The 12,640-nt window shown below is 45.1% G+C and overlaps 1 long non-coding RNA gene across 2 annotated transcripts in view; it reads right to left on the reverse strand.

Annotated features, from left to right (window-relative positions):
- LOC121469833 (uncharacterized) overlaps positions 1-12,640 on the reverse strand; it is a 36,784-nt gene that overhangs the window by 22,229 nt on the left and 1,915 nt on the right. Inside the window, exon 2 of one of the 2 annotated variants that reach the window (XR_012055460.1) lies at positions 6,735-6,801. The exons of the other annotated variant lie outside the window; for it this stretch is intronic. This is a non-coding gene — a long non-coding RNA (uncharacterized lncRNA). The remainder of the gene's footprint in view (positions 1-6,734; positions 6,802-12,640) is intronic. 2 annotated transcript variants of the gene reach the window in all.

Here is a 12,640-nt window from a genome sequence, read left to right on the forward strand (position 1 = left end):
TTTTATAAGACAATGTAAAAATGTTCATATTCAACAATACTGTTCTGTTTATTTAAGTAACAACACTTGAGCTTGCAGGCAATTCCTGGAGAAAGCCTTCTGGTGAGGAGCTTTCATGTTTTAAATGCTCATTAATCTTCCTGTGAATATCCTGTTTTGACACCATGGATACTGAGGCTTCTACGCGATCACTGTTGAGACTATAATGTGATGACTTAAGGGCAAGTTGTTATTTCTTAGCACTTAATTATGGCAAGGTGCTTGTTGTGTGTTGTTAAAATTATTCCAACATGAAAATTCCAATTCTTTACCCCCTGGTTCCCACTCATAATCCCTCTCATCACAAGGTGAGTTATTTTCCCCTCATGCTCCTCACTCTTTACCTTGAGTTCTGTGTGCAGATGAACCACCTCTTTCTTGCTATTTTGACCCAAAGGTAATCCATTCATTGCTAAGCAAAGGGAAGGTGAAAGAGCAATAAAAGTAAAATGGGGCTCATTGTGAAAAAGAGACACTTTATGTGGTCATGATGTCTCTGTGTGAGCTGAAGGGTTGAAAGGTGGTCTGAGGAGTTGGGTTACCTATGGCACTCTCTGAGAGCATGTTTGTACTCCTCCATTGCTGCTGGGTTCATCTTCCCAGCTCATCTCTCAAACACATTGCTCAAACACATTGCACTCCATCTTTCCCCTGCCTCACAGTCTGAGCCTGCACCAAACAAAGCACCTTCTTTGCAACTGTCACTCTGTTCTCCATAGAGCAGCCTTTTGCAGCCCCCGGAATCTGACTGTTTTGCATGCTTTTTCTTTCAGTTGCTTCTCAATCTTGCTGGTGGCACTGCCCCCCACAGTGCCTAGAAGGTCACCTCTTGCTGAAGTCTGCAAAAATCACAGCTCTTCAGTTCCATGCTCACCATTCCTCTCACTTTCTTTGCCTGGCTCCTCCATTGGCCAAGTCCTTCCTCCCACTCACTTCTGAGGTTCTGAAGCAGAAAACATCTTTTGTTTTGCTTGACATCCTGCACATCAAACCTCTGATCTCAGCTGAGGTCCTGAAAGCACATCTGTTATGTGTATGAGGATGTCTAACATGCCTGTTACAGGCTGGGGCCCCTCTATTCTGGAGACAGACTGGGAAAGTTGGGGGTGTCCAGCCTGGGAAAGAGATGGCTCTGGGGAGACCTTTCAGCACGTTTCAGCATCTAAAGGGGCTCCAGGAGAACTGGAGAGGGGCCTTGGACAAGGGGGAATGGCTTCACACTGACAGAAGGCAGGGTTAGGCAGGTTATTGGGAAGGAATTGGGAAGAAATTAATACCTGTGAGGATGGTGAGGCCCTGGCACAGGTTGCACAGAGATAGCATCCCTGGATCCCTGGCAGTGTCCAAGGCTGTGCTGTACAGGGCTTGGATCAGCCTGTTCTAGTGGAAGGTGTCCCTGCCACGGCAGGGGATTGAAACGAGATGATTCTATGAACTGCATAAATCTACAGATTTTTGAGGTGCTTTACATGGGTGTCTGCAGCCCTATGGTGTGTACTCTCTCCTCAGCCTTTAAAGGCTTTCCAAACACAACAGATAATTGGGTCTCATTCACATTCAGCTGCAAGCCAAAGCATGGCACAGTTTTGATTTCCTGTTTCAAATACAAAATTTGCTTTGAATGTTTTTGTACATCTTTCTTTCAGGCTGCCTTAGAAGTACTGATAGGTTGCAATAAGGTATCCTTGGAGCCTTCTCCAGGCTAAACAATTGCAAGTTCCTCAGCCTTTCCACATAGGAAAGACTATGTGACCAATTCTAATTGGTCACAGACTAGTGACCAATACTCTACTGACTACAGAAAAAAACTCTGAAGAAGACATAATCACAGGATGGGTTGGAGTGAAAGGGCACTAAAAGCTAAATCTCATTCCAACCCCCTGCCATGAGCAGGGACACCTTCCACTAGATCAGGTTGCTTCAACCTGGCCTTGAACACTCTCACGGATGGGGCAGCTAGAGCTTCTCTGGGCAGCCTGTATTAGTGCCTTACCTTCCTCACAGGGAAGAATTTCTTCCTGAAATCTCACCTAAGCATCTTCCAGTTGCTGCCAGTTTCACAGGCCTGCTGAGGTGAGTCCCACCCTTTGGGACAGAGGCAATGCTACCCACAAAATATCAAGTAACCCGTAGCCCATGCAACACTTCTGGCCTGGAGCAAGGACGGTTTTGAAGCTCCAGAAAAGCCCTTACCTCTTACTCATTGCTGGAGCACAGTTTAGCCAAGGAATGCATTTTCCTGCCTCTCCTGAACTGACTGTTCAGGACTCAACCACAACCACTTCCTAATGCCAATCTCTGCACATTGTTAGCAAACCTATTTGCCATATCAGAAATTGAGGCTGTTCCTTCAAGGTGGCTATTATTGCATGTGCTTATTAGTATATTTATCTGCCAATACCAAACACAAGCTGACTCACAGATCCCCAGATAATGCTTCTATCCAGTGTTACTTCTAAAACACACAATCCTGTTATAAAGACACCCTGGGGCGTGCCTCATTGCGGAAGAGCCCGCTGTTTTCAGTCTGCATTCTCAAACACAGCAGCAGCCAGTTTTGTGTGCTCAGGGTAGATCCTTTCAGCAGAGTCTGCACAAGACAGTTCTGCTCTTTCTAAACCAGCATTTCTTGTTTCAGCAGGTGTCTCGTCATCTCCCAATAGTTGTGAACCTGCACTTGCAGCTGTGCTGAACTGGGGGTGGTTTTCTTTTCCCATTCCTTTGCCTCCCACCTTTCCTCCTTGTCTGTCTTTGCTCAGACTGGACACTCACATGATTATGTTGAGGAGAGCTCAAAGTACCGCAAGAAATGTCAAAAATCTTTTCTGTATTTATTTCATAGATCACAACATTTTACATTTAAGTCACATTTATTTAAACTGGAAAAAAAAAATTAAATCCAGCTCTCCAGACCTTTCTGGATTATAATGAAAGACTGTTTCCTCCCAAGGGATTCCACAGAAATCTCCTTCTTGAGCCAGATGTTCTGCTTCCTTGAACAGCTGCACAGGGCTCAAATTGCAGTAGCCATCACCCCAAATTGTGCTACAGAGCTGAGTTTTTACAGCACAGCCTGGGAGCCCAGAGATGTGAGACCCTCTGGGACTGTGAATGGGGTAGGAGTACAGTCTGCACCCAAGGCAACAGGATGGAACCAAAATACAGGAAGTCAGCCTCCATGAGCTGATGGTCCTTTCTTGCCTCTGACTCCATGCACTGTCGTAAATCCTACACAAAACAGTTGTATGGTAACATCTGTTTCCTACTCTGTTCACTTCTCTCTCCCTTTCTTCTTGACCCCTCTGCCCTGACTCCCGGATTTTGCAATGACTCACCCAGTGGGGCAAAGGCTGCTGCAGGTCTGCTCCAACCAGTTTATTCATCCCCTCTGTGCCACCCAAAACCCATGCCCTGGTGGTACTCCTCCTGATGGAGTTGCACTGTCTCTCCCAAGGGAGGAACAAACATGCTTCCAAGGTTCTTTACTCCTAAAATTGGTTTAATCCCCTGCTAAGCCCTGTTAATATGTAGGCATCTGCAGCCATACTGCAGTTAAGTTGCATGAAACTATTAATCTTGATTTAGTGCTCAGAGGTGCTGATTAGTCATGTATCTTCAAGCCCCAAATATTTCTCAAAGATGGTTTGAGCTGCTTGGTGGAAGGAGAGATTTCTTCCAACTTCAATTTTTCTGCAATTCCACAGTTCTGCTTACTTCATCCATAAGAATTCACCCCTGTATTTTGTATGCTCTCTGTATGTCCATCCCCCCCTTATAGGCATTTCCTACTCTTCAGTGCTATTCACGCAACCTCTAGCAAAATACCTGCTTCAATGGTGTTATTATCCTGGGCTCTATTACCCCAATTATACTTTGCTCAACTATTTTGGAGAGGTGTTTGCAGAACTGGTTTCAATATAAAATCAGTAAATCTTTACTGGTTTGGCCTGTCACGATAGGAGGAAGCAAAATGTGTTGATATAATCTAAAACCCAAGCTCCTTGTGTGCTGTTTCAACAGGCCACAGACCAGCCCATGGGGAAGTTCCTCTCTTCTTCAGCCGCAGGCACCAGTTTAACTACACATCCATCCCCTCCCACAGAAGTCAGCCAGACCAGTCATCCTCTTAACAATGAGTCCATGTATAAAAGTTTGGATAAAGTGTAGTTTCATAAACTTTCTATAAATGTGAGCCTCTGTATCCCAGAGATTCCATGGCTAAAGAAACGAATTTAGCCTGAGGCGGCTGAACAACAGGGTTTGCATATGTTTTGCCAATACAGTCCCCAGTTATTAAGTTGTTGTTAAGTTAATACAGTTATTAAGTTGGTTTAAACCAGCATAACTTCACCCAGGGAAGCAAGCAGCCCACCCAGGTCACTTACTGCTGAATGCTGCTGCTCCAGTACTAATTTTACTTACAGAATCATAGAATCACAGAATGGTTTGGATTGGAAGGGCCCTTAAAGACCATCTCATTCTACCTCCTCCCATGGCCAGGGATACCTTCCACTAGACTAGGTGGCTCCAAGCCCCATCCAGCCTGGCCTTGGACACTTCCAGGGACGAGGCAGCAGAAGCTTCTGTGGGCAATTTCTTCCAAATATCCCATCTAACCTGCGCTATGACAGTGGGAGTCTGTTCCCTCTTTTCTGTCACTCCAGGCCATTTTTCAAAGTCCCACTCCAGCTTTCTTGGAGCCCCTTTATTCACAGAATATTTGGAATTAGTCAGGTTGGAAGCAACTACAGTGGGCCATCTGGTCCAACTTCCCTGCCCATAAAGGGTCATCCTAGAGTACATGGCACAGGATTGCATCCAGATGGTTCTTCAGTATCTCCAGGCACTGGGGTTGCCTCAAAGGTCTCCCCGGATCTTTCTCATCCCCAGGCTGAACAATCTCAACTCTCACAGCCTGTCTCCAGAGCATACCATACCATGAAAAAAGAGGAGCTCTCCTATAGCTGATGGTATTTGACTGGTATGAAGCTGGAGCTCCCTTCAGGCGAGAAGCAGAGATTTTTGACGGAGAGTCACCAAAACAGCCCTGGAGCCCAAGGCTGGTGTCTCCTGCCACTGCTGTTTCCTTGGCTATAGCTAGGGAGGGTGGTTAAGCCTTCAAGCAGCTGAGAAAATGGAGCTCAGTATCTTCTCCCACCATTCCCAGAGTGAACACCATTCCAACATCTGTCCCAAGAGCTGGAAGGAAGCAACTTGATATATGAGCCAGAGGGAAGAGAGAGAGAACTGGTGGTGGAATTGCACCCAGCAGAGGCTGGGTATTGTACAGGGCCTGTCTGTGCTGCAGCTGGAAACACACCTGCATCCCTGGTGCAGTGCCTGACCTCCCTATAGTCCCTCTGATGGGGCCATGCCTGTTCCCAGGAAGTAAAAAATGCCAAGGGAATGGCAGTACCAGGGGATGACTGGGGAAGGTGTTTCCACCCCAGATATGTGAGTCAGCCAGTGCTAGGCTGCAAGTCAAGGGCAGCAATCATGTTTCCATGTAGGTGTGCTGGAGAGGGTTGGGCAGCACTGCTCAACTCCCGACAGAAAGGGCTGAGGCAAGGAAGTGTTGTGCTTCTGGAGCTTCTGCAAATGAGCTGGGGAAGAGGAGAGGACGGGGAAGCACTAATCCAATAACATATCCTCCCCTTCCTCCTCTTCCTTGTCAGTAAATGTCTCCAGGGGGGTGAGACCTCCTCAGAGATATGTGGCACAATCTGCCTTCCTGTCTGCACCCTAGGGATGGTGTTAGCAGTGTGAGTCTTGCACTCACTGTGGGGCTGCCATGGCTCTTGCTCTAGCAAACCACCACAGGCACCAGCTGCCCCCACCAGCCCCGACATCAGAGCAGGGGTTGCTGAGATCAGACACAGCAGAGATGCTTCTCCGTGAGAAATGCATAATGTCTAGCAGCCCTGAACAATGTGCAGCCTGTCTTCACTGTTTTGTCTGGGGTTTGCTTTTGAATATACAAAACTGTCTTGCCTCCCTTTCTTCCTCCCAAGAAGACCCTGAATAATGCTGGCACCTCCTTTCTTTTCAGCCCCTTCCCTGAGTTGAATGTGTGAGGGTCACATTGTGACTATGAATGCTTTTTGATATCCTCTTGCTGGGCTCTGTGTTGGAAGGAAAGAGGGAGACAGAGCTGTTTGTACAGCATTCAGGCTCTCCCTGACGGCATCTAACTTGCTATTGTTGGTCAATGATCTTTCAATTACTTGCTACACTTGGGACTTTGCTCCATGCTTGAAAAAAAACCTGATGTAGTTAATGCTCCTTCCAGGGAGCAGTCTGGACCTGGATGATTCCTCTGAGAAGAAGAATTGCTTGCAAACACAGCCTTTATTTTTATAGATGTTGTGGTTTGAGCATGTAGTTAGCTTTTTCCTTGCAGCAAATTTACTATTCAGTATTAGTTTTCAAAAAAATATCTGTCAGAGATGGCTCGCTGAAATGATTTTTCCATTCCCAAGCCACACAAGTATTTTGACTTTGTTTTTCTTTTTCACTCTTTGTTCTTTATACAATACTTTGATTTTCATTGTTAAGGTGCAGGTTATCTCAAAATATGCCAGGAGTTTGGAGGAGTGGTTTTAGAGAGATTATGGCTCTGGGCTGGGAGCCACACTTCCCAGGTCTGGCCCTTTAGTACCTGGTCTATATAAATCAACATTTTCCCAAACAGATACCTTGGTTTCATAGTTACCCAACTTGAGGCCATCAAATGCTGCACTTCAGAGCCTACACATCTTCCCCCTAAAATCAGATGGAGATAAATGAATTCCATGAATCTCTGTCAAGACATGACCATAAAATAGAAAATCTACAAGAAAGAAACAGAGCAGATACACTGCAAGTAACTTGGAGGCTGAGATACTTTTTGCTGAACCTGGATGGATCCATCAGTCTTCTTGATTCTATATATGATCTTTAATGTCTCTTCCTGATTCTATATATGATCTTTAATGTCCCTTCCAAGTTAAAACATTCTATGATCCTATGAAATACTGTTTATTTTGAATTACATGGAAAACCAAACCCCAAACTATTGTAATCATTAGAGTTCTTCCAGGGCCCTGCACATAACCCAAGTCCACATGATGTTTTCACACTCTCACTAACCACTGTGTCCTCAACAGCTTTGGAGGAGTGCACTGTTCTTCATTTTCTCTGTGCTTCAATAAAGTTTTATTAATAGTTTCCCCCTATCCTAAAAATTTAAAGCAACTGTGCAGATGTAGTTATTATTCTGTTACTCATCATTAATGTGCCTGCAAATCTCTAGACCTTTGTTCCTGGCAGCACTTGAGTTACTATATTTCTGCCCTTATTAAGCACTTTTTCAAAGGACCTTTGTCCATCCACATCTAAATAAAGGAAAAAGAGAGATCAAACTAGACCTCTAGCAAACTCTGAATTTATACCTAAATGTGCTTAATAATTGGATTTGTATAGTAAAACATGCTTATAGCAGGATTTCCAGTTGGTGGGTAGAAAATCGAGGGTTTCTGTGCTCACTCCTGCCATTCTGACATTTGCATCAGCTCAGAAACTTGGGCAGAAAAGCTCTTTGGTATGAGGGGGACTTGTGCCAGTGTGAGGTCTGGGACAGGATCAAGGGAACCAAAACAAAATAAATGTGAGTTGTTTGCAGGAAACACGGAGAGTAAAAAAAAAAAAAAAATATTAAACAAGTCCTTCAAAACCAGTGAGTGTTTTGAAGGAAGAATTGGGGATGTTCAGCCTGGAGAAGAGAAGGCTTCAGGGAGACCTTTGAGCACCTTCCAGAGTCCAAAGGGGTCACAAGAGAGCTGGAGAGAAATCTTAAACAAGGGCCTAGAAGGACAGCCACTGGAATGACTTCCACTGCCAGAGGGCAGGTTAGAGTAGACATTAGCAAAAATTCTTCCCTGGGAGGGTGGTGAGACCCTGGCACAGGTTGCCCAGAGAAGCTGTTTGCCCCATCCCTGGGGGTGTTCAAGACCAGGTTGGACAGGGCTTGGAGCAGCCTGGGACAGTGGCCCCACCCATGGTAAGGGGTGGAACAAGATGGTCTTTAAGGTTCCTTTCAACATAAACTATTCTGGGATTTTACGGTAAGACCACGAGGCAGTTTTTATGTGTAGAGTTGCCTCACACATGTCCGCAGGCAGCAAACAATTATCTTGAGTGAATACATTTTGGTCTGGCCATGATCTTGTTTGGATTCAGACTTCACCAGTGCTGCGGAAGTGAAACCCTCAGAGGTGAAGAGGAGTTTTGGGGAAAATGGAAGAACCTTCAACAGAAGAGACAGGGTGCAAGGTGCTGAGGATTTGGGTATGTGGGCAGAGGTTGTAATGGGTGGAAGTAGCAGGTTGGGTGAGGAGTAGAAAAAATGGCGATGCTGGGTTACAAGATAATTGGAATTCAAGATAATTGGATAAAAGGGCCTTGATTCCAGGCCCTTTGCTAGGGAGTTATTTCTGAAGGTCAGGACTCTGGTGAGTTCATCTCAGCAGCAGATAAAAAGCTTGTACAATGCAGTATTATGCTTATGGTTTCATGTGATTTTTGACCTCTGATATCACCATTACTTGATCCATGTTGATAAACATACCATTGAACCAGCCTCCTAGGGCAGATTCACTGTTTACATGTCTGTGATACCCAGCTCAGCCATGACTCAGCCATCAGCAATGATGCTCTGACCTTATTAATATCAATGTAAATCTTCTTAATGCAGACATAATTTCACCCCAGAGGCCAATTCATTCATTAGCATATCCGGCTATCCTGTCATTGGGCATATGAAGTGGGTAGTACTTGGCTTATATACAGAGCAAATATGTACTGAGTAAATATGGATTCAACTGCACACATAACGACAACAGATGGGGCCATAAATGTTTGGCAGCAAGAGTGAATAGAGGTGAGTCTAACTCCTCATTCCAGACCTAATTCAGTGCTGGTGATACTTGCATGTTGTACTTGCTTGATTATAGTTGTCCAAAATCAATGTCCATGGAAATGGTTGCTTATTTCACATACTGCATAAAGTTGTGTGAGTCATAGAATATTATGGACAGAGTAGCCTGAGTGGGAAAGGATCCACAAGGATCATCAAGTCTAGCTCTTAGCTCTGCACAGGACACCCCACCAACCCCACTCCGTGCCTGAGAGCATTGTCCAAATGCTTTTGGAGCTCTGGCAGCCCTGGGGCCTCCACAAACCCTGGGGAGCCTGTTCAGCACCTGACCACCCTCTGGGGGAAGAATCTTTTCCTAATATTCACCTAAATCTTCCATGACACAGCTCCAGCCATTCCCTTTGGTCCTGTCCCTGGTCACCAGAGAGCAGAGATCAGTCACTGAAGTGTTGCTCTGATTATATGTTTTCAGCTGTGATACACAGGGCCCTTCCATCCCTCAAGGCAATCCCCTCCCTATGTGTAGTTTGCAAAAACACCATAGTCCTGCTGTGCCTGTTACCAGGAAAGGGTGTATTAACCATTCTAGTATATCTATTATGAAATATTTTTGTCTTTTGAAATAAAAACAGCCAAGTCAGAACTCTGGGCTAACCTAACTCCTCTCCTTCCAAATGATATTTCATGTCAGGAAGTTGCCTGTCAATATTTAAAAACAAAACCAAACCAAACCAAACCAAAACACCACAACCAAAACAAAAACTTAAACAAAACCAAAACCAAACCAAAACAAAAACCAAGCCAACAACAACAACCCAAAAATATTTTTGAACATTTTTTGCATGTTAAAATGAGACAGATTAAAGTTAATATAAAAGTAATTATCTCCTGCAGCTAATATTTGATACAGACAGTGCCAGGGAGGACAGCGTGATCACTAACAAGGCTAGGAAAGGATTTCTTCTCTTGTGCAACACTCACAGATGTTACTCTTCTCCCAAGTATTTGAGATTTGCCACAGGCAGCTGATGAACACAGGCAGCTCTGTTAGGTGCTTTATTGTCAGAATTTGTTTCTTTATTGTCAGAACTCTCTCTTCCTGTTCTCATTCACTGGGTGACCCTTCTTAACTATTTTTTTAAGTGATTTGAAGTTTGCTTGATAAAAAACAACCATCAACCACTGCACAGATCTAACAATTCTATCTGGTAGAAAACTTTTTGATTCTCCAACTGCAAAAACCTTTTGAATTGCTAATTTCCCAGGAAAGTTGGGGCTGCCCTATCCCTGGAAGTATTCAAGACTAGATTGGACAGGACTTGGAAGAATCTGCTGTATGGAGTGGTGTCCCTGTCCATGGCAGGGGGTTAGAACGAGATGAGCTTTGAGGTCCCTTCCAAACTAAACCATTTTGTGATTCTGTGATTCTATGGAATCTGCTGTGGGGAACAGGGTGGGGAGAGATCCAAGGATGGATGGCATCTTGTGCTTTACCCGCCTAGCTGGATAAAAACCCAAAAAACTGTTGAGCATAGAAGCAGTTCACTAAATCTGACACCAGTGAAGAGAAATTCAGCTGATATCTAGGATGGGAACAATTTATCCAAGTTTATTTCCACCCTTACTCAATGTTTTTACTTTCTGTCCTTTGTGCAACAGAGAGCTATGTTTGGCAAGAAAGGGGGGAGCAGATGTTGTGACAATACAAGTACTGTTATCACTGATAACTGCAAGTGAACAAAAACAGATGTAAGGAGACACAAAGTAGAGGATGGGGGTAAGATCTGACAGCAGATTCCAACCCCAGCCCTGAGCTGGCTATATCTGGCTAATCCATACATTGTTTTAGAGCCATGCCAGCAACACTTCCATTGTTTGGAACCTTTTGGCATCACTCGGTGGGAGCAACTTGTGCTAGCAGCACCTGTGTGACTGTGCTGGGTTTGGGTGAGCAGGCTTTGATCCAGGGGTGGCTCCTGTGAGGAGGTGCTGGAGCTTCCCTCCATGTCTGATGGAGCCATGGATGGAGGGTGTGGGGGTGCAGAGATCCACGTGCAGCTCATGAACACCCCATGGCAGAGCATGGGGATGCCCGAAGAAGACTGTGCCCCCATGGGAAGCCCAGGCTGGAGGACGGGCAGAATGTGAGAAGTCCAACCCCTGAGGAGGAAGAAGCGCAGTGACAGTGTCAGGGACTGAGCACAGCCCCATTCCCTGCCCCCCTGCACCACTTGGAAGGAGGAGGGAGAGAAGCATGAGGGAAATTTAGCCTGGGAAAGAAGGAGGGGTGGGGGAAAAAACGATTTAAGATTGGAGTTTATTTCTTGTTGCCCTGCTCTGATTGGATTAGTAATAAATTAAACTGATTTCCTCCATCTCTTTTCACCATGACAGTAACTGGTGACTAATCTCTCCTTGCCCTTATCCCAACTATGAGCCTTTCATTGTATTTTCTTTCCCTGCCCAGCTGAGGAGGGGAGTGAGAGCAGTTTCAGAAGGCACCTGGTGTCCAGCCAGGGTCACCCATTACAGTGACAATCCAAAGAGCAGTGTCATGCACTGCCTGTATCCTGAGCTGACTGAATCTCAGAGCCAGACTGGCTTTTCTAGCAGCACCTTGGGAAATGACTAGGTATCTGAATCCACAGATTCAGGGCATGCTGGCAGTTGTCTGTGTCCCAGGAATATAGATGTATGTACAAATAGTCTCTCTGTGCCTCCATTTCTCTAGAGCCTACAAGGGATTTGCAACCTATTTCTCATCACTCACATGTTTTTGGTTTTGGTTGCCTTTGAATACCAGGTCAGCCCAACCCAACAGTTTTAAACCCAAAATTTCATCCTCCTTCTTGAGGCCTCAAGCAGAAAAGGCAAAATCTTCTCTGAGCAGTGGTTTTGCTAGAGATAATTGACTGACAAAAAGAAAAACAACCACTCTTTAGAATGTTTTCTTTCCTATCTGCTCAACACCCTTTTGTCGGAATCTGAGGTATTGTTGATTCCGAGATTGTAGAAAGTCTCTGTCTGTCAGCCCCGTTGCCAAAGAAGAAGTCATAATTCGTCTGTGCTGGTTTCAAGGTTGTTTATTCTGTTTATCTCTAACATGTTCTGCTGCCCTGCCGCAGCTCTGTCCTGCAGGGCAGCGTGCGGGGCTCTGCCCTCAGTGGGATGGTACAAACATTAAATACCACAAACTACCTGTGCTGGATTTACAATAATGTGCCAATATCTGTCACCTACGTTGGACAGTGTGTCCCCAGCCTAAACCAATAGAAAAATGCCAACACTACAGTGAAACATGGAGGGCATGAAGAAGGAGAAAAAGGACAAGACACACCCAATTTCCTCCATCTTGTCCCCTTTGAACTCCTAATCTAGAATCCTAAAATTTTACTTTTGCACCCGTGCCACACTTAATTATTACCTATATCAATCACTCAGAGCTTGTAATTCATCCTGTAAGATGAAAAACTCTTTTCCATGACAGAGATCAGAGACAGTGTCTCTCGGGGCTCTGTCCAGGGGGGTTCCTGACCCCTGCCAGGGTCCCAGGCCTTCCAGGGCAGCCAGAGGGAAGCCCTGGATTCCCACACCCTTTGTTATCCCAGCAACTCATGTAGAAATCACTAAGGCTCCTACTGAAAACCTCCCTCAGACAGGTAAATAACATTTGAATTTCTAAACACA

The sequence above is a fragment of the Taeniopygia guttata genome, chromosome 4, assembly GCF_048771995.1.
Source record: "Taeniopygia guttata chromosome 4, bTaeGut7.mat, whole genome shotgun sequence".
Taxonomy (NCBI): Eukaryota; Metazoa; Chordata; class Aves; order Passeriformes; family Estrildidae; genus Taeniopygia; species Taeniopygia guttata.